This window comes from Hakea prostrata, unplaced genomic scaffold, assembly GCF_041222555.1.
Source record: "Hakea prostrata isolate BN-2017 unplaced genomic scaffold, UWA_Hpros_2 contig_4, whole genome shotgun sequence".
In the NCBI taxonomy this organism is placed as follows: Eukaryota; Viridiplantae; Streptophyta; class Magnoliopsida; order Proteales; family Proteaceae; genus Hakea; species Hakea prostrata.
Genome location: NW_028291123.1, coordinates 611,201 through 634,593, shown reverse-complemented (window position 1 = coordinate 634,593; position 23,393 = coordinate 611,201). Strand labels below are relative to the sequence as shown.

Genomic DNA, 23,393 nt, shown 5'->3' with positions numbered 1-23,393 from the left:
GGGAGGGAAAACCAGATGATAAAATATTAAAACTAATGACTAAGAAGGGGATGGGAAGATAAAAACTAAAACAGATAAAAAGGGAAGAGGAACAGTAGAGAGAGAGAATTCAATAGCATATCAAATGACTTAAGCATTCAATAGCATTTCGGAAGATTAACATACATAGCCATGATTTGGGGATTTGGGGATGTGAAGAAAAATTAGAGAAACATTCTACGGTTACAATGCAATATGATAATCAAACATCTACGGCAGCCTAATAAAAGAGAAAGAAACAAAAGTAAGAGAACCTGCAGATAGAACCACCGAATAGAATAGAGGAAAAACATACCATGTTGAAATAGAGGAAAATAACAAAACAAGATAAACCAAAAGGCAGATCGAAATGGCTAATGAGAAGCAGAAAGCTCACAATTATATACATGAAGATCTACAAATCTAACAAAAAGCATATATTACCTGCATCAACGATGGAAGCAATCATAGGTGTAAACAAATCATAGAGAAAACAAGGGAGGGAGAATAACGAACAAGATAGAGCAGCATTAAAATTAACAGAAGTTCAGGTAATGATGGGGGAAAAGGGATATTCCAAACGGTTAACATACAATACATCCTTAAGAAAAAACCAGACAAAAAGAAAAAACTAGAAACCAGTTCAGGGAGAGAAAAGAAGTAGATGAAACATTTCTACGATTAAATTGCAGCTAAGAAAATCATGGAAAAAACCAAAATAGAGCACCAGTTCAAGAGGTTTCAAGATACTTGAAAAAACGATTGAGAAAAAAATATAAAAACCGAAGAAAAAAAATCTATAAATGTTTAAGCAGTTGCTGTGATAAGAAATTGATGAGAAAACCACTCGGATAATGTGAAATCCAGCCCTAACCCTGACCCGGAAACCCTGTTGTTTGTAGGTCCAGTAACCTGAAGTAAGGCAAGAAGTCAGCTTTGGGCCATTTCAGTAGAAGACTTGATGGCTGGAGTGGAATCCTTGAGTGTGGATGTCAGTATCCCTTCTATGGAAACTGCACTCTGATGAAGATTGGATTAGTTGATGGACTTGGAGTGCTCTCTGTATTGGTTCGAAGGCATTTCTACCTACTAGGTATGTCACTTTAGGTGTGTGCAAAACCCCTTGATGTTTGGATTTGATCTGAGCCTTCAATTCCCTGTTTTGAAGTTGCTGTTTTGATTGGTCGACTCATTGGTCGACTGGACCAGTCGACCAATCAATCGACCAATTGATTATGTTTTTGAAATTTAGGTCGTGGCTACTCTATTTAAGTTTAGTCTCGGGAATACTCCGCCTCATCTGCCTCCTAAGCCTCTAGAACGAGTTAGAACCCTATTCTAATCGATTCCCTTGCATCCTTGGTTGATATCTCACAAGAACTCAAGCAATCTTCATCGTCCTGCATCAAAGGTATGTGTATGATCTCCTTCCTCTCTATCTTTGATTTTCTTTTCTTGAATATGTTCTTGATTGAGATTAGGAAGATGATGCTGCATTCTTGCAACCATCTATTCCATGATTTCATCATGTTCCTTGAGATCTATGATCATCATCATGATCTCAACCCTTGTCAGTTGAATCCTGGAAACCCTAACCCTTGAAACCCTAACCTTGTGTGGTCATCTGGAGAACCTTTGGTAATCCCCCATGAGAGGGAAACCTCTTGGGTAAAATTTATGTGAACCTAAACTTTATCATTGAATGATTCTTCTTGTTATTTTTGACTAACAATTTACCTCCCTTCATCCGGAACTCTCAACCTTTTCATGGGAGCCAAAAAGGGTGAAACCCTAATTTCTTGGGAAAAATCAAGAACCCCTATTTTGATCATGTTAGAAGACTCTCACTTTATTTTCTTTACTAGAATTGTAACCTATTAATCTTTAATTCCTTACCCTTGATCATACTATATTTTTCCCTTCATGATCTATGTGTAACCTAATTAGGTTAACTTTCTGGTTCCTGAGTTGTAACCGGGAAACTTGATTTGATTAATGGTTTGTTGTCCTCTATAGACTTAGATGTTTCCATTAAAGTTTCCCCCTTATTTTGTACCCTTTTGAACCACCAAATTCGGATTCATATTCTAAAAATTATGATTTTTGAAGGCTACTGTCTCTATTGGTCGACTCATTGGTCGATTGGGGCAGTAGACCAATCAGTCGACCAATGGGTACAGCAACCCCATTCTTGGTTTGTTTTGATTGAATTGTGATCTTTCCTTTTATGTATCTTTCCCAACTCTTAGTATACACTTGTTTAAGACTCTTTTCTCAGGTTTAGTCAAGGTCTTACTTGATTCTCTAAGTTCCTTTGCGAGTTAGAAGGTAAGGACAGTTATCTCCTTAACTACATAGATTGCATACTCTCTGGTTTCTACTTTACGAAACTATGAGTTGTTTACTGTTTGTACACTTTATATTCTGATGTACTATTGTGAGAATAGTAGCTCTTTATCATGTTTCTTTTATTACTTAGACTTATGTGAGATTGCTTATTTCTATATTGTTTAATGATTTGATCATGACTTTACATTCTCTTTTATATAATGAGTTGTTGATTGTATATGTCATGACTGATCTGAGACTGTGTTTGATTAAGTTTGGTTTGGGATTGGGAGGTGTTCTTTTGACACTTCTGTCCTTGGACATTATCGGAAATAGTATGGGATGTTTCCGGGGTTGCCCATCGACACTTTCCCGAGTCATTGGTTGTCATACCTAGGGCTGTCTAGCAGTGTTTGGTTAGGTTGTACCCCTGTTATATCAGACCTGATTCGGAAGGGTATTGAGACCGAATGACCCGTGGCAGCAATGGGGATTCATGGGCGCTCAAGACCGGTGATTTATATCCGTGAGAGGATGGGAATCACATTGTGGGGGCCATGTATTGGAGGGTTGCATATGGTTAGACTTGGGCTCATGGGCGCTCGAGACCGGTGAGTTATATCCGTGAGAGGACATGAGAGCTTCCCGTTTACCATATGTGGATAACCAATAGGGTTGATGAGTCCGTATTTGAGAGAGTCAGATACGCTGACTCTAGTGGAAAGGATACCGGAAAGGATCCCGAGAGGGGAGGAATGGAAGTATCTGGACCTGACTTGATGTAACTGACTAGATGACTTGCATTGGGCTAGGCTTTTCCCTGACATGCGCCGGTACTTATGCCAAATGGTTGTGAGAGAGAGTGTTGACTTAACCCCCTGCCATGGTTTGTCCTGAGGGATGCCGGACCCACTACCAACAGGAGCCATATGCGTGACCTACCCAAGGAAGTACGGTGCTATGACTTAAAGCATGTCTGCCATAGAGACTAGCATACATAGAGTTTAGATGCATACATACATTACTTGTTACATATTGCATTGCATCTTGTTATGGTTTGCTTTCATGTTATTTATGTTGTTATGGATTAACTACCTTACTGAGTTTCTTCGAAACTCATTCCTTTTTGTACATTGTTTTATTAGACTATTCTACAGGTATTGATTACTATGGCGAACAGTACGATGAAGCGCAAGCCGATGAAGCGTACTTCACGCAAGGTGTTGTCAACAATCAAGATTACTCTGATGATCCCTTAGTTGATCAAGCTGCGTACTACAGTTAAAGACAACGTGGAGGTGGAATGTCTCAAATGGATTGATGAAGTCCACTATTTTGAAGATGTCATCTATAGAATAGAAAACTCTGATGTTTAGTTATCTTTCTTAGTTCCTTTGATATAGTTGTTATTTCTTTTAGACTTACTACGTTCCGTTGTATTTTGTGGAGTGAGTTTCCGCCTCACTTTACTTCTTTTGATATCTACAGATATCTGGTATCATTTTCCACACTCTGATTATATTGTTTATTCATTCTTGTTTTGAATCTTGTTTATAATATTAAACCTTGATTATTTCCTGTTTATGATTATGTTATTGTATATGTGGGAGGATGATTTCCTCGATACTTGATCTTCGGGGCTGTGGATCACACTCTTGGGTATGCCAGTTAGGGTACCGGCTGGGAGGATGTGACAGATAAACTATGGAAGTAGCCATCAAAGAGAAAGCCATTGCAGGGGAAAACAATAGTACACACCTGTGAGCAGTCCGGAGTTCTCCAATATTGTCGATACGAAGAGCAAAACACGGTCCAGTGCCGCAGAAAATAAACCCTAAAGATTAAGGGAAAATCCTAGCGTGTAGAGAAACCCTATTCACAGGGTAAGAGGGAAGACCCTATTCGCAGGGTAGAAGACGAGCTTCTGGGAAGCTAGCAGCGGCAGCTCTCAATGGCAGTGCACAACAGCAGCGCACAACGGCAGCACTCAACAGCAGTGCTCAGTGGCAGCGCACTACAGCAGCGCCGGTTGGATTGTGCTTTCCTTCACCTTATTGGAGGATCTATTCTTGTTTCTTATAGGCATACGTTGTATTGAATCTTCTAGCTTCGGACACCCTTTTTAGTTGATCACATATTCTAAGAGATTTGAGTAGATAACAAAAAAAATTTCTTTAAAAAGAGAGATAACAAGATTATATAGACATGATCTTAACTAGAGCTCGGAACAACATACCTTGGTCTCTCCTTAGGGGTGTCAATTTGCAATGCGAATCGCACCGGTCCGTTATTGCTTGAATTGGCCCAAACCAAACCTTAGTGGGATGTGTTTGGGCTGAAGGGTGTAGAGCCCGCACCAGCCCGAAACCAAACCACAACCCGTTATACCTGTTGTAAAACCTGTTTAGTAATTTTACATTAAATACTGTTTGAATGATCATATTACCCTAAGCAGTTGGTATAGATAATCAGAAAAATTGAGAATGAATTCAAAGATCAAACAGTCATTCTACTACTTGTAAGGGACAATCAGAAGGATTAAATATGGATGCCCAACTGAATATATTAAGTTTGTTTAAATCGAATAAATACTTATCAATCCAGAGGTATTTCTTTTGCATATCAAACTAAATACCAACCTAAAAAGAGACGAATGTCATAAAAGGGGGAAAAAATCTACATTATCATAGAACAAGAACCCAACAATCAATCATAGCACAGGATGGAATTTAAAAGGTTTTTGGTTCAAGGATTTGTTTCGAAACCATCCCAGTGGAGCCTAAGGAATGAACTAGTAGTCCCTATGTTACTACTTACTATCTGAGTTCTTGATTTCTATAGGGTGGGTGAGTTTTCTACAATGTGGAATGGCTTTTATTTTTTCAAAGAAAATTGACTAATAGCAATATTGCTTTGCATGAAATTTTGGCTTTTGTTGTAGGATGCTCAACTATTTCTTTTTTTTTTTTTTTTTCTTGCACACCATAAAGTCTAATCAACCTAAATCTAAACTGTTAGTTAGCTCGTACCCAAACTGAAACTGGCTCGAAACTGTTATTTTGGGTCGTGTTTGGGCTGAGTGTTTTGTAGCCCGAAACCGTTAAGCCCAGCTCGAAACTGGCCCAAACCGGACCGTTGACACCCCTATCTCTCCCTCCTCGAATCCGCAAATTAAAGTCTTTGCCATCTTAACCCCTCCCCCTCCCCCCCTACAAACCCCCCCCCCCCCCCAAAAAAAAAATAATAATAAAATTATATGGAACCCACTATTATTGGGGTGAAACTAACATTCACCATAAAAGCTTAAATTACATGGCACTCACTTGCAGAATTACAAGTTACCCTCAAGTAGGGTGTAAAATAACCTAAATAGCTTTTGGGCAGTAAAATGACTTAACTACCCTCATTTAATACCCTCCCATACTTGACTCTTAGGTGGGTTTTTCCTATCTTTTGTTCGAAACTGCACACCCCCTCTCGCCGGCCACCACGACCAGCCCCTCTCTCTCTCGACTAGGCATTGGGTACTACAAGGCACGTCATCTTCGGTACTTCAATCCTTCTATGATCACCATACTAATGGTCCTCATAAGCATATTCTTCTTCATGGGTTTCTTCTCCATTTACATCTGCCAATGTGCCAAGAGTAATATCAGTAGAAGCGTAAGCCCTACCTTCTTGGGCAGCGGAATGTCATGAAGGGCAGCGAATCATGGTCTCAGTGTGGCTGTAATGGAAACTTTCCCAACCTTTGAAAACTCAATGGTGAAAGGGCTCAAATTTGGGAAAGGAGCCTTAGAGTGCACCGTATGCTTGAGCTAGTTCGAAGATGACAAAATGATTGGATTCTTCCCAAATGTGAACATGCGTTGCATCCAAAGTGGTATATTGATGCTTGGTTGGCTACTCATACCACTTGCCCTATTTTTCTAGCTAATCTAGTCCTTGTACTTGGAGAAACACTCCCATATACATTGCCAATATAGGAATTGGAAAGCACATCAAAAAGGGGAAGCTAGAGATCAGATGCACAAAATGAAGAAGTTGATGTTTCAGTTTGATCTGTCTAAGAATTGTTCAATCTTTGGATACCTACAAAACGAACGTCAAATGTGGGCCGAGTCTTCAGTCAGGAAGCCACCTCTGATGGTTAAATCAATGAGAGCACCACCAAAGAGCCCTAGCAAGTTGTAGGGCTTAATTGAAAGATTGAAAGGAGGGAAACAAGTCAATTACCTTCCCTTTGTGTTAAGCTTTGATTTATATAGCTTTACCTCTTATTGCCGACCATAGGATCAATTCACAAGTTTTATTCGTAGTCGTCTGATTGTACAAATTTTCTCCCTCAATCCGAGTTAGTGGCAATTTCCATTTAGAGCATGATTGCCCTCCCACCTCTCCCGAACTTGGTGGGAACTGTCAAATTCCTTCATGCTCAGCACATCAATGGGTTAACCTCTGAAACCGGTCCCAACTAGGGCAATTGAACCTACCATAATTCAGCCTAGTTGGTTATTATTTTTACTTATCACAGTTCATGTGATAAAGGGAAGAAGAGTCACCAAGACTGGGGACAGTAGCACCTGAGGTAATTAATCCAATTCAAACACCAATGCACAACCATCCAACAAGATTGAGATCGAGATCGACAAGACCAAGATACACAGCTATATTCCAAGGTCGCATTTGACGGGGCACTTGTTGGTTCAACCTAGAGATGATATGGAGTTTGTTGGAAAATGCCATGTCAGCATTTGCCACATCAGCCTCCATTGGTTTTGATGATAACAAACATAAATTACTAATGGCTATATTGAGTTGTGTTTGTTTTAGTTCAAGATGAGAAACAAGTGTACCAACTCCAAGTCAAAGCCATATGCTCAAGATAAGCCAAAACCAAGACCATGCCAAGATGGACATGAAGACAAGAAGACTCAAGAACTTCAATGATCAAGACTTAGGCTGAATTAAGGCTTAGGACACTCTCGTATACACATTTATGTAAATGCATTGATAATATGTAACTCATGCTACTAGAGTGACCTAGGACATGTTAGTGAGATATACAATGCTTAGGGTTGACCAAAAAGTCCAAAAACCCAAGCCAAGTCCCAGCCCCAAGTTGATTCAGCAAAACTACACCAGACGGTCGACCGTTTGTTTGCAGTTCACTGTGTTTTTGAACACAGTAGGTGAGATGGACTGGCAAACGGAATTCCGTCTATGCTAGTCAAGCCAGATGGATGACCCTCAGGGTAGACGGTCGGCCGTCTAGCCCTGACTAAGTCATAATAGCTAGTTTTTAACAGATCTTTTCCAGACGAACGACCGTCTGGGCTGAAAACAGGACAAAATTATGTCTGTTTTCTATCCGTTGGTGATTGGGTTTAGGCACTCAAAGGTGCTCTATATAAGCCCAATTCACCTCTTTTGAAAGGTTGAACACTCACACTTGATCACCCACTCCCCAAGTGATCCTAAGTTCTCAAATTGTAAGAAAGCCTTTTGCTTTGCCTCTCACCTTCTCCCGAACCTTGAAGAACATTCCAAGGTATTAAGCAAGATTGTTGAAACCAAGCTCGAGGTGACTAAAGGTGTTGTGCTTTGCCTCTCACTCTCTCCCAACCTTGAAGAAATATACCAAGGTGTTTCTAAGCTTGTGGAAGCCAAGCTTGAGTTGCTTAAAGGCGTCGGTGGTGCATACATTTCCATTTGAGCATACAACTCACATTGCATCACACTCACACAAGAGGTAAAGTGTGACATCCACCCAGCCGGTATCCTATCTAGCATACCCGGGATGTGATCCACAGCCCGAAGATCCAGATCGAGCGGCCATGCCTCCCACATACACGATAACATAATCATGAACAATATAATCAATGTATAAAGTAAACAATAAATAGATCAAATGAATGAGAAAAGGGTAATTAATCAGAGTGCGAAAACATTAAGTAACAACTTCTAAGTAACAAAATCTCAAAGAGAAAGAGTGATCAGAAGTCACTCCTTCCCAATCAGCAAAACAGTGGTAAATCAAGTTAAGTTACAACCAGTGTTATGAACAAATCCATAGGAACTAGAGAGAGAATATCCAAATGATTACATTCATCCAGGGAAATGGGGCCTACACATAGGTTTCCTCTATCCTAATGATATCCTCTTCAAGAGTATGGATGAAGTAAACCCAACGTGGCCGCTCCCTCACTAATGTGGGGCTAACCCTGGTACGCACTATAATCCTCCTCGGTATAGCAATCCTGACTCTCCGCGTAGCCATCACCCGAAGGGTAATATGCGGGATCATAGCTCGGGTCATAGGACGTGCCATCAAGGTCTTCTGTACCTGCAGTATAATCTAACAAATTGCACAAAAGGAATGAGTTCAAAAGAACTCAGCAAGGCAAGTCGTTTCATAATCCACAGTTCACCCAACACAAGTCAAAACATGATGCAATATGATATGAGACAATGATGAAATATGATTCTAATCTTAAGTATGCTAGTCTCTAAGGTAGACATGCTTTAAGTCATGGCACCATACTTCTTTGGGTCGTCATTCACTCCCCCTCAATCATAAGATATCTTGGGTCTGCCCGGGGAAGTTCGGTAAGGTCATCTCAAAAACCATGGTTGGGTATTCAGTCACCACTCTCTCACATCACCGTTTGGTATAAGTATTGGCGCATGTCACAGTAAAGCCTAGCCCAATGCAAGTCATCTACTCAGTCATATCATGTCAAATCCAGATACGTCCATTCCTCGCCCCCGGCGATCCTTTCCGGTATCCTTCCCACTAGAGTCAGCGTAATCCTGGATTACGGACTCATCAACCCTATTGGTCATCCACATATAGTAAACGGGAAGCTCTCACGTCCTCCCATCGGTTGGTTACCATCTTGAGTGCCCGTGAGCCCAAGTCTATCCATATGCAACCCTACCAATAAATGGCCCCTTTCGGATATTCGCAATATAGTTCAAGTCCTCTCACGGAGTGGATACCGGTCTTGAGCGCCCTTCAACCATACTCTACCACGGGTCGTTCGGTCTCAATACCCTTCCGATTCGGGTCTGATACGACAAGGAAATATCCTAACCATACACCTAGACAATCCTATACATGTCATCCAATAATCCGGGAAAGCGTCGATGGACACCTTCAGGGAATATCCCATACTACTACCTCTGATGTCCAAGGACAGAAGTGTCAAAGGGACACCTCCCAATCCCAAGTCATACGTAGTCAATCACAATCTCAATCTCATCATATTATATTAAATCAATGATTCATCATATAAACAAATACATATCATAACATGATTGATCATACATGAATCATAAAGTAAAACTGAACATGATATTCTAAATGATATATACATTCTATTACTGATAAGAAAACACTTAACAATCATGTATAGTAAAGGATTACTCATATGAACATAACCATTAAGTTCCCATAATGTAAGCATGTTGGTATAATTAACATACTTGAGTTAACGACTGCCCTTATCTTAATCAAGTTGTAAATAGATTCAATGATTACCAAGTATGGTCCCAAAATCAGTGTTGATACCCTAGATAATCATACAATTAATGTCAGAGAAGAAAGCAATTGAATTGGGGTTCAAACGGATCAAATTGGCTGAGTACAGGGCCTTAACAACTCTTGGTTCGACTGCAACTCTTGGTTCGACCAAGCAGTCGACCAAGACTTGTTATCTTCAGGACAGCAATGGAAACTTGATTCGAAACTGCGCTTTCGGTGCTCCGATTGTCATGAAATTTGGAGGGCATGTTTATAACGGTAAGAGGATACTACACACTAATTTTCATGATGATCCAACGGTTCAATCAAAAATACCCAAATCGAATTTTAGGTTCTATATGATACTTAGCAAGAATTAAATTGGAATTTATAGAAATTGAAAAGGATGATAAGAATCAATCAAATGAGTGTTAAGAATTAAGCTAGAATCTTAATTTCATTATAGTCTAAGCTTATCATGCATCTATATATCAAATTTGAATCAAATAGGTTAGATTGAATAGAATCAAAGTGATGGAGTGCAATTAATCTCATTTGAATCATAGCATAGCAAGAGTGGGGAAGGATTAAGAAATTGAATGGGGCATACCCATGTTTAAGTGTTTGCCAGGTTGCAGCACTTCAGCCATGGTTTCAATGATCATTAATTGATAGAAAATGAATAGACTAGAAGAGGAATAGAAGAAATCATACCTTGAGTTGATGATTAGTGTATACAATAATGATTGGAGTCAAAGATCTTCCCAAACATCAAGGAATAGCCCAAGAGAGTGTCCAACCTCGAGCTTTGGAGTGCCAATGATTAGTTTAGTTCCTCATTCACGAGTTCCAAAAAGGTAGGGGCAAAATGGGAAGAGATTTAGTGCAAAATCGAATTCCATTACTCTTGGTCGACTATCTGGTCGACTGTCAGTCGACCAAGCACTCGAGCAAGCTATGACAGCAACTTCAGGAGTGGATTCGGAAGGCTATACAGGGTCAAATCGAGCGGGGTTTTCTCCTACAAGTCAAACAACAAGTCTAGTTTCAGAAAATACCTTCGGATTGATCACAGGGTTTCGAGAAGTGCTTCAACTAATTCAATCTTCATCGATGCTCAGATTTTCACCCAATACTGACAATGTGCTCAAGTGAGGGGTTTCATTGTCAATGTCCATAGGCTCAGCATCAAGCATCGAATCATCCACTAAGAGGGCCCACAAGTCTCTTCTACCACCACTTCGGGTCTTCAAACCTGCAACAGTATAAAATTTGGGCCGGGTCATGGTTAGGATAAGGCCGGATTTTACTTTCTCCTCCCCTTAAAAGAAATTTCATCCTCGAAATTGAAAGCGTACCTGTGCTTCCAAAAAGATGAGGAAACCTCTCTCTCATGTCTTCTTCTTTCTCCCATGAGGCTTCTTCCGGGGTATGGTTCTTCCACCAAATCTTTACCAAAGGGATGGTGCAATTCCACAGCTGCTTGTCCTTCTTATCAAGAATTTCGGCTGGTCCTTCATCATAAGAAAGATCGGCACTGAGCCCTTTGGGGGCTTGCTGTAATATATGCTTTGTGTTCTCTATGTACTTTCGAAGCATAGAAACATGGAACACATTGTGAACTCCAGCAAGGGATGGGGGCAATGCCAAGCGATAGGGAACAGGTCCAACCTTCTCTAGGATCTCATAAGGTCCAATGAAGTGAGGGCTAAGCTTTCCCTTTACATTGAATCTCGTCACCCCTTTCATAGGTGACACTTTAAGGAAAACTTTTTCTCCAATTGGAAACTCCAGATCGGTCCTTCTCTTGTCGGCATAAGATTTCTGTCTTGACTGGGCAGATTTAATTCTTTCTCTAATCATGTCGACCATTGCACTTGTAGCTTCGATCATTTCCTGACCTAAGACTTTCCTTTCACCTGTCTCAGTCCAATACAAAGGTGTCCTACAAGTGTTACCATACAAAGCTTTGAATGGAGCCATGCCTATTGTTGCTTGATAACTGTTGTTATAGGCAAACTCAACTAAAGCTAAGTGTTCATCCCAATTTCCACCCATGTCCACCACACAGGATCTAAGTATATCCTCTAAGATTTGATTTGTACGCTCAGATTGTCCATCAGACTGTGGATGATGGGCTGTACTCAGATTCAATTGGGTTCCCAAGGCTTTCTGCAAACCATTCCAAAACCTTGAGGTGAAACTAGGATCACGATCAGAAACAATACTCACAGGCACTCCGTGTAGATGAACCACATTGTCCACATAAAGTCTAGCTAGCTGATCCAAAGTGTAAGTGATCTTCATAGGAATGAAATGGGCTGATTTGGTCAACTTATTGACGATCACCCACACAGTGTCATTTCCCTTACTTGTCCGCGGCAAGCTAGTCACGAAGTCCATGGAGATATCTTCCCACTTCCAGCTAGGAATAGGAAGGGGCTGAAGCAATCCGGACGGAGGCTGACGAACGGCTTTCACACGTTGACAAGTCTCACACGTGGCAAGGAAGTCTTCAACATCCGCTTTCAAACCGTTCCACCAAATATGTTCCCTTAAGTCTTTATACATTTTGGTACTTCAAGGGTGTATTGTAAAGATCGACTGGTGTGCCTCTTTCAATATTTCCTTATTGACTTCATCAACATTAGGCACACATAGTCTACCTCTAAACAATAAAGTACCATCTAAAGATGTACTAAAAGCAGGGTCCATTTCTGAATTCGAAGTGATCTTTTCAATCTTTTCTTTCAACTCAAGATCAGAACTTTGCAAGGCAACAATGCAGTCTCTAAGGGTGGATCTTGCCATCATGGCATAAAGGATACAATCCGAACCCTCAGGAACCACTTCCAAACCAAATCTTTCCATTGACAAAAGCAAGGGCCGATTCAAAACACACAAGCTCAAATCCTTCCTTTGATCTTTCCTACTAAGAGCATCCGCAACTACATTTGCTTTACCTGGGTGATACTTAATGTCACAATCGTAGTCAAAAACCAACTCCAACCATCTTCTTTGTCTCATATTCAGCTCTTTCTGGGTAAAGAAGTATTTCTAATTCTTGTGATTTGTGAAAATAGCAATTTTCTCACCGTACAAGTAATGCCTCCAAATCTTTAAAGCAAAAACAACGGCGGCAAGCTCCAAGTCATGAGTGGGATAATTCCGCTCATAATCTTTCAATTGCCGAGAAGCATAAGCCACAACCTTGCCGTGTTGCATCAACACGCAACCCAAACAGATCTTGGAAGCATCAGTGTAGACTGTGTCACATCCTCCCAGCCGGTACCCTATCTGGCATACCCGAGAGTGTGATCCACAGCCCGAAGATCAGGTATCGAGTAATCAACCTCCCACATAAACAATAACATAATCATGAACAATAATAATAAAAGTGCGAAAGATAAACCATAGATCCAAATAAGAAAAGGATGAATCATATATAAATCAAAGTACTTGTCACATCCTCCAAGCCGGTACCCTATCTGGCATACCCGAGAGTGTGATCCACAGCCCGAAGATCAGGTATCGAGTAATCAACCTCCCACATAAACAATAACATAATCATAAACAATAATAATAAAAGTGCGGAAGATAAACCATAGATCCAAATAAGGAAAGAATGAATCATATATAAATCTGAGTACTAGATATAATCAGAGTGTCTAAATCAAATAAGTAAAGTGAGGCGAAATCCCACTCTACAACCAGCGGAAAAGTAGTTCTAAAAGAGAATAAGCAAGATAAAATCTAATCCCAATAGCAGGTACAATAGGTAACTAAATTGTTCTCAACTTATAGACAACATCCCTATAAGTATAAATCTCATAAACGGCACAAGGGCGCTTCCACTCTATGGTCGGACTAAGCATCGTACGGAGCATAACCACTCGCGGAATCTTCAGTGTAATTGTTGTAACCGCAATCACCTTCCTGGAGATATGTCTCTTGTCCTTGCGCTTCTTCATACGGGCCGTCATGATATTCAGAACCTCTAGAATAGTCTAACAAACATTGTACAATAAAGGAATGAGTTTCAAAGAAACTCAGTAAGGCAGTTAAATCCATAATAACATAAATGGCAGGATTACAAAAACAACATAGATGCAATATGGTATGAGACAAACTATGAATGTCGACCAATGCAAACAGTAGCCTATAAAATCAGAGTTTTGAGATATAAAATCCGAATTTGGTGGTTCAAAAGGGTACTAATCAAGGGGTAAACTACATTAGTAGTATCCTAACATATAAGGGATCTCAAAACACTAATCAAATCAAGTCATCAAGATACAAATTAGGAAACAAAAAGTTACCATAATTAGATCAATCATGGTTCTTGAAGAATTCAAGATAGAAATCAAAGACAAGAACAATAGGAGAATGAATCATTGATTCAGGTAAAGGTATCATGAAAGGCATACTTAGATCTTCAAGAAAATAGACCTAAGAGCACAAATCTAAATAAGGAAACAAAACCTACCATATATGTAACTATCATGCTTCATGAAGAAAACATGGTATGGTAGAAGAGAAACAACTAGAGATTGATAGATCATGGATCATGAAAAGAAAACACAGCAATTGACTACTAACATGATCAATATAGTAGATTTAAGGAGATCAGAATTCAAATCAAAAGATAAACAAAGACATGATCATGATTTGATCATGATTCCTTCAAAAGCTTACAATGATCATGGTTAAGATCATTGCATTAGCCATTAATCCTTAGGAAGATCATGAGAGACAAGTCCAAAGATGTTTGCAACAGAGAATGCAGCATCTCCTCTACTGTCTCAACTCAAAAAGGAAAGAAAAACAGAGATGGAGGAGAAGAAGAGAGTGTAGACATACCTTTGATGCAAAAGGAAGAGTTTTGATGAAGATCCGTCAAGAAAAACACCAAGGATGCAAGGGAGATGACTTGCAGAGGTCTTTGGTTCGTTCCAAAGAGTTTGGAGGCAGAAAATACGAAGTAGACTCGAGATTGGACTTAAATAGAGCAAGCAAGACCTAATTGCCAAAGACAGCACCCATTGGTCGAGTGGATTGGTCGACTGGTCCAGTCGACCAATCAGACGACCAATGCAGAGAACAACTCCTAAACAGGGAATTGAAGACCCAGATCAAATCCAATCCTAAAGGGGTTTTGCACACATATCAAGTGACTTACCTAATAGGTAGAGATGCCTTCAAACCATGATAGAGAGCACTCCAAGTCCATCAACTAATCCGATCTTCATCAAGATTCAGTTTCCATAAATAGAACTTCATCATCAACTCTCATGGATTCAAAGCCAGACACCAAGTCCTCCACTGGGATGGCCCAAAGCTGACTTTTTACTTTACTTCGGGTCACTGGACCTACAAATAACAAGGTTTCCGAGTCAAGGTTAGGGCTGGGTTTTACATTCTCCCCCCTTAAAGAAATTTTGTCCTCGAAATTGAAAGCGTACCTATGCTTCCAAAGAGGTAAGGAAACTTCTCCTTCATGTCTTCTTCCTTCTCCCAAGAAGCTTCTTCAGGGGTATGGTTCTTCCACCGAATCTTTACCAAAGGAATGGTGCGATTCCGCAGCTGCTTGTCCTTCTTATCCAAGATTTCGGCCGGCTCTTCATCGTAGGTCAAATCAGCACTAAGTCCTTCAAGTGCTTGCTGCAAAATGTGTTCCGGATTCTCTATGTATTTCCGGAACATCGAAATATGAAACACATTGTGAACACCAGCAAGAGGCGGTGGTAATGCTAATCGATACGCGACAGGTCCAACCTTTTCCAAAATCTCGAAAGGTCCGATGAAACGAGGGCTAAGCTTTCCCTTAACATTAAATCTCATCACACCCTTCATTGGTGAAACCTTCGGAAAAACTTTCTCTCCAACTTGAAATTCCAAATCGGTTCTTCTCTTATCAGCATAAGATTTCTGTCTTGATTGGGCAGACTTAATCCTTTCTCTTATCATATCTACCATAGCAATCGTAGCTTCAATCATCTCAGGACCTAAGACTTTTCTTTCACCTGTCTCAGTCCAGTACAAAGGTGTCCTACAAGTACTGCCATACAAAGCCTTGAATGGAGCCATGCCTATTGTTGCTTGATAATTGTTGTTATAGGCAAACTCAACCAAAGCTAGGTGTTCATCCCAATTACCACCCATATCCACCACACAAGATCTCGAGCATGTCTTCCAATGTCCGAATTGTCCGCTCGGATTGTCCATCGATCGTGGATGATGAGCTGTACTCAAGTTCAATTGGGTTCCCAAGGCCTTCTGCAAACTATTCCAAAACCTTGAGGTGCACCTAGGATCACGATCAGAAACAATACTCAATGGCACACCATGCAAGCGAACCACATTATCCACGTAAAGCCTTGCTAGCTTATCCAGAGTATGAGTGATCTTCATAGGAATGAAGTGGGCTGATTTGGTCAACCTATCAACAATCACCCACACAAGGTGTCATTGCCTTTACTTGTCCGAGGCAAGCTAGCCACAAAGTCCATAGAGATATCCTCCCACTTCCAACTAGGAATAGGAAGAGGTTGAAGTAATCCAGATGGGGGTTGTGCTTTCACACGTTGGCAAGTCTCACACTTGGCAACAAAATTATCGACGTCAGCCTTCAAACCAAACCACCAAAAATGTTCCTTCAAGTCCTTGTACATCTTGGTGCTTCCCGGGTGTATAGTAAAGACTGAGTCTGGTGTGCTTCCTTCAATATTTCCTTTTTAATTTCTTCATTTGCAGGCATGCACAGTCTTCCTCTAAACAATAAAGCACCATCCATGGATATACCAAAGTCGGGGTCCGACTCAGGATTCGAAGAAATCTTCTCAACTTTGATCAAAAGTTCTTGATCGAGAACTTCTGTGAGCAACAATTTTATCTCTAAGGCCGGATCTTGCCGTCATGGCGAGAAAGAATAAAATCAGAATTCTCGGGGACAATTTCCAAATCAAAACTCTCAATAGAAGACCACAATTGTAAACTCAAAGCATTCAAATCCAAAGTCTTCTTCCCGGTTCTTCCTACTAAGAGCATCAGCAACAACGTTTGCCTTCCCGGGGTGATATCTTGAATATCACAATCATAATCGGAGACTAGTTCCAACCATCTCCTTTGTCTCATGTTCAACTCCTTTTGGGTAAAGAAGTATTTCAAACTCTTATGATCTGTGAAAATGGCAATCTTCTCACCATAGAGGTAATGTCTCCAAATCTTCAAAGCAAAGACAACAATGGCAAGTTCTAGATCGTGAGTGGGGTAATTCCGCTCATAATCTTTCAATTGCCGAGAAGCATAGGCTACGACCTTGCCATGTTGCATCAATACGCAACCCAATCCAATCTTTGACGCATCGGTATAAACTGTCATACCACCGGAACTATCGGGTATAGTCAAAACCTGGGCACTTGTCAATCTATCTTTCAACTCTTGGAAATTCTTCTCACGGGCGTCGAGACCAAACAAACTTTTCTTCTTTCCTGGTCAACTTAGTCATAGGAGCAGCCAACCGAGAAAAGTTCTCAATAAACCTTCTGTAGTAACCCGCCAATCCAAGAAAAATTCTTATTTCCGTTACCGACTTTGGTCTTTCCCAATCAGCCACAACTTGAACTTTTTCAGGATCGACACGAATACCTTCGGCTGAAACCACATGGCCAAGGAATACTACTCTCTTAAGCCAAAAATCACACTTGCTAAATTTGGCGTACAACTTCTTTTCTCGCAACCTTTGCAAAGTGAAACTTAGATGGCTCGCATGCTCTTCTTCGCTCTTCGAATAGATCAAGATGTCGTCGATGAATACAATCACAAACTTATCAAGCACATCGTGAAATACTCGGTTCATGAGGTCCATGAACACCGCAGGAGCATTGGTCAATCCGAAGGGCATGACCCTAAACTCGTAGTGACCATACCGTGTTCGGAAAGCTGTCTTGAAGATATCACTAGACTTCACTTTCAATTGGTGATATCCGGATCTTAAGTCAATCTTTGAGAACACAACTGCACCCTTTAACTGATCGAAGAGATCATCTATTCTGGGCAACGGGTATCTATTCTTGATAGTCAGCTTATTCAACTCACGGTAGTCGATGCACAGGCTCATACTACCGTCTTTCTTCTTGACAAACAAGACCGGAGCTCCCCAAGGTGATACACTAGGTTGTACGAAACCTCTATCAATGAGCTGATTCAACTGGTTTTGCAACTCTTTCAACTCAGTAGGAGCCATCCTATACGGAGCTTTAGATACCGGAGCGGCACCGGGGACGAGATCAATAGAAAACTCGAAATCCCTGTCCGGAGGCACTCCCGATAGATCATCGGTGGAAGACATCAACAAAGTCACGAGACAACCCCGACTTCATCGACTCTTTTCTCCACTTTACCCTTGCCTTCAGATGAAGCATCATCCACTAGGGCATAGACTTGCATCAGTGCAGACAGCACCTTCTTACAAACCCTTCTCTTCACACCATGAAATTCAAAGACCGGACTTCCACATATGGAACTGAATCTTCTTTGAGGAACAAAGAAACACAGCTTTGTGGGCTATTAACCAATCAATTCCCAAAATAACATCGAAGTCCTTCATATCAAGAAGTACAAAATTGGCTTCCAAGTTCGTCTCACCAATCAACACAGGACATTTAGATAACCCCTTATCTAGTTTCACAACAGGACCCAGTAGGTGTACTAATCAATAAACAACTAGACAACTTCTCGGGGATTAGGTCAGTCTTCTTGATGAATGCGAGATGACATGAACGAATGAGATGCACCCGTATCAAATAAGACAAATGCGAAATAGAAGCAACTAACAATGTACCTGTAATCACTTCATGGCTTGGATCCTGCTCAGCACTGGAAATATTGAACACTCTACCAGAGGGAGGAGTAGGAGCACTCTTCACCACTGGAGCAGGCTGCTGGACAGCCCGCTTTGGACAGGCACGAGAGAAATGACCAGCTTGCTTGCAGTAAAAGCAAACAGGATTGCTGGGTCCAACTGGGGTAGCTGCAACAGAGGGCTTCTGAACAAAAGGCCTACCAGAGGGAGGAGTAGGAGCACTCTTCACCACTGTAGCAGGCTGCTGGACAGGCCGCTTCAGACAGGCACGAGCGAAATGACCAGCTTGCTTGCAGTAAAAGCAAACAGGATTGCTGGGTCCAACTGGGGTAGCTGCAACAGAGGGCTTCTGAACAAAAGGCCTAGCACTTGCACTCATTGGAAATGTCTCTTGTCTCTTTCACAGATACACACTATGCAGAGGGGAGGGCGAGGACGAGGTAGAGGTCGTGGTCGCATTGTAGGGGCACTTAGGGGCAGAGGTCAGGTTCCTTCAGAGCCTAGACAGGAGGTTCGAAGACCCGACATGTTCGACACACCTCAGGCCGAGTTTTGTACGAGGACTACTTCAGTTACTGTAACATCGAGTTGGGACGTCTACTTCACCTACGCCAGCTCAAAGTCTTTAGGATTCGGCAGAGATTCGACACGTTGCAGTGGACTCATCTCTTCACCGAGGATCCGTCGGTATACCCGGAGCTAGTGAGGTTGTTCTTCAGACAACCTTACCTACACGAAGGAGGCTCGAGGTCAAGGACATCCACTTAGACTTGTCCTAAGGAGCGGGGTCTTCCGGACTCGGATTCGCTTTTCCACCCGAGCACCTGGCTGAGATCTTGCGGGTTCCTTACTATCCACGGCGGTGTGTGTGGATACTGCGGCAGAGCAGATTTGGACAGCCATCGATGTCGTACGAGCTTCGCGAGATATGCTCTACGCTATGGGATAGTCGTCGATGCTTCACTCCGTGGACCAGCGGACGGATGACGGATTCTGCACGGATTATCGGTCGCATAGTTGGCCGAAACATTATGCCGAAAGCCGAACATCACCATCGGGTCACAGTGATGGAGGCCTTAGTCATCTACCGCATCTACATGGGCTTCGAGATCGATCTCTCCTACATCATTCAACAGGTCATGCTTGGACTTGGTTCTGCGGCCTAGCATGCGAAACCTTTGCTATGGGAGGCTACCGACCTTGATCTTCGGGCATTTCGGGGTGAGTTTCGAGGATACACCGGTGGACACTTGGTTCACGGGGATACATCATCGGGACTCGGACCATTTTTCGGATGAGACTGCAGTGAGTCCGAGAGATCTCCTGGTCCGGAGGGTGAGGATGATGAGGAGTCGGAGGCCGAGGATCGGGAGTCGGAGGATGGAGGAGAGGATATCGGTCCTGATAGTGATGATCAGGCCGGAGACGATACGAGAGATGCATGAGGCTGAGCCGGTGCATCACGAGTTTCCTTCATCACACTTCGAGGCGGTGTGGCCCTTCTCATGCGGTTCTAGAGACTTCGGATCTTGGGGCACGGATGAGATCGATGACTTCCATGCTAGAGAGGATGGAGGTCGGACAGGAGCAGATGTATGAGAGGATGGAGTCACAACGGGATAGGATAGAGCATCGGGTGACTCGGCTAGCGGAGGAGTCCGTAGCATACGAGAGATCGGAGAAGATCACCTAGATAGACTGTACCCTAGGATTTTCATTTATGCATTTCAGATGTAATCGCTGTAAAAGCTTTTGAAATTAATGAAGTTCATTTTGTTTCACTTAATTATTGTATATTATGCACCTTTCTTTTATTTGCATTAGTGACATTTGTTTAAGTATAATTATGGTATGTTATTCGGAAATGTTCTATTATGCTTCATAGGTTAAGCTTCTAATCCAAGTGTTCTATTATTCACTTCTAAGAGTAGAGGAGTCATTTCAGATCTATGACTCAGGAATGTTCAGTTATTGTCTTTTGTGGTTAGGATTTCCTCGAACCTTGGGCTCTGATACCAATCTGTCACATCCTCCCGGCCGGTACCCTATCTGGCATACCCGAGAGTGTGATCCACAGCCCGAAGATTAGGTATCGAGTAATCAACCTCCCACATAAACAATAACATAATCATGAACAATAATAATAAAAGTGCGGAAGATAAACCATAGATCCAAATAAGGAAAGAATGAATCATATATAAATCCGAGTACTAGATATAATCAGAGTGTCTAAATCAGATAAGTAAAGTGAGGCGAAATCCCACTCTACAACCAGTGGAAAAGTAGTTCTAAAAGAGAATAAGCAAGATAAAATCTAATCCCAATAGCAGGTACAATAGGTAACTAAATTGTTCTCAACTTATAGACAACATCCCTATAAGTATAAATCTCATAAACGGCACAAGGGCGCTTCCACTCTATGGTCGGACTAAGCATCGTACGGAGCATAACCACTCGCGGGATCTTCAGTGTAATTGTTGTAACCGCAATCACCTTCATGGAGATATGCCTCTTCTCCTTGCGCTTCTTCATACGGGCCGTCATGATATTCAGAACCTGTAGAATAGTCTAACAAACATTGTACAATAAAGGAATGAGTTTCAAAAAAACTCAGTAAGGCAGTTAAATCCATAATAACATAAATGGCAGGATTTCAGAACAAACATAAATGCAATATGGTATGAAACAAACAATGAATGTATGAATCTAACTCTACATATGCTGGTCTCTATTGGCAGACATGCTTTAAGTCATAGCACCGTACTTCTTTAGGAAAGTCTCAATCACTCATCATCAATTGGTAATGGGTCCGGCATCCCTCGGGACATTCCATGGCTGGGGGTATAGGTCACCACTCTCTCACATAACCATTGGTCTAAGTACCGGCGCATGTCAGGGTAAAGCCTAGCCAAATGCAAGTCTTCTACTTAGTTATATCAAGTCAGATCCAGATACGTCCATTCCTCGTCCCTGACGATCCTTTCCGGTATCCTTCAGACTAGAGTCCTCATAGTCCTTGACTACGGACTCATCAACCCTACTGGTCATCCACATATGGTAAACGGGAAGCTCTCACGTCCCCTCACGGGTTGGTTACCGGTCTTGAGCGCCCGTGAGCCCAAGTCTATCCATATGCAACCCTCCAATAAATGGCCCCCACAATGTGATTCCTGTCCTCTCACGGGTTGGTTACCGGTCTTGAGCGCCCATGAATCCCCATTGCTACCACGGGTCGTTCGGTCTCAATACCCCTCCGATTAGGGTCTGACATAACGGGACATCCTAGCCCAACACTACTAGACAGTCCTAGATATGTCATCCAACAGTTTAGGAAGGTGTCTAGAGGGCATCTCCGGAAACATCCCATAATATTCCCGTAGTTGTCCAAGGACAGAAGTGTCAAAAGGACACCTCTCCTTTCCAAACCATACTTAAGCATACACAAGCATCAATTCATAACATCACATATATGGTAACTTCATATATGGAAAGAAATCAATAATTACAATCACTTTGTATATAACTGGTAAGTAAATCATACATGAGTCAATTCAATATAAATAAGTAATGCTACTGATATCAAGACAGTACCATAGTAGTATAACATTATAAGAATCTATTTAAAGAAATAAATTAACAAGATTCATATATAGAAACTAAGATATGCAATTTATGTTGTTAAAGAAGTAACCATCCTTACCTTTTATAACTTGCAAAGGAATCCTAAGGAATCAAGTAAGATCTTGACAAACTTGAGAAGAAGGTCCTAAACAAGTGTATACAACGTATTAGGAAAGATCCCTAACAGAAAAGATACCAAAACAGACCAATTCTGGAGTTGCTGTACTCATTGGTCGATTGGATTGGTCTACTGCCCCAGTCGACCAATCGATCGACCAATGCGAGACGATAGCCTATAAAATCAGAATTTTAAGATATAAAATCCGAATTTGGTGGTTCAAAAGGGTACTAATCAAGGGGTAAACTACATTAGTAGTATCCTAACATATAGGGGATCTCAAAACACTAATCAAATCAAGTCATCAAGATACAAATTAGGAAACAAAAAGTTACCATAATTAGATCAATCATGGTTCTTAAAGAATTCAAGATAGAAATAAAAGACAAGAACAATAGGAGAATGAATCATTGATTCAGGTAAAGGTATCATGAAAAGCATACTTAGATCTTCAAGAAAATAGACCTAAGAGCATAAATCTAAACAAGGAAACAAAACCTACCATATATGTAACTATCATGATTCATGAAGAAAACATGGTATGGTAGAAGAGAAACAACTAGAGATTGATAGATCATGGATCATGAAAAGAAAACACAGCAATTGACTACTAATATGATCAATATAGTAGATCTAAGGAGATCATAGTCAAATCAAAAGATAAACAAAGACAAGATCATGATTTGATCATGATTCCTTCAAAAGCTTGCAATGATCATTGTTAAGATCATTGCATTAGCCATTAATCCTTAGGAAGATCATGAGAGACAAGTCCAAAGATGTTTGCAACAGAGAATGCAGCATCTCCTCTACTGTCTCAACTCAAAAAGGAAAGAAAAACAGAGATGGAGGAGAAGAAGAGAGTGTAGACATACCTTTGATGCAAGAGGAAGAGTTTTGACGAAGATCCGTCAAGAAAA

At 41.2% G+C, this 23,393-nt stretch overlaps 1 pseudogene; it reads left to right on the top strand.

The window, feature by feature from the left end:
• Positions 1–4,297: 4,297 nt before the first annotated feature.
• LOC148999458 (E3 ubiquitin-protein ligase ATL6-like) overlaps positions 4,298–23,393 on the top strand; it is an 88,222-nt pseudogene continuing 69,126 nt past the window's right edge.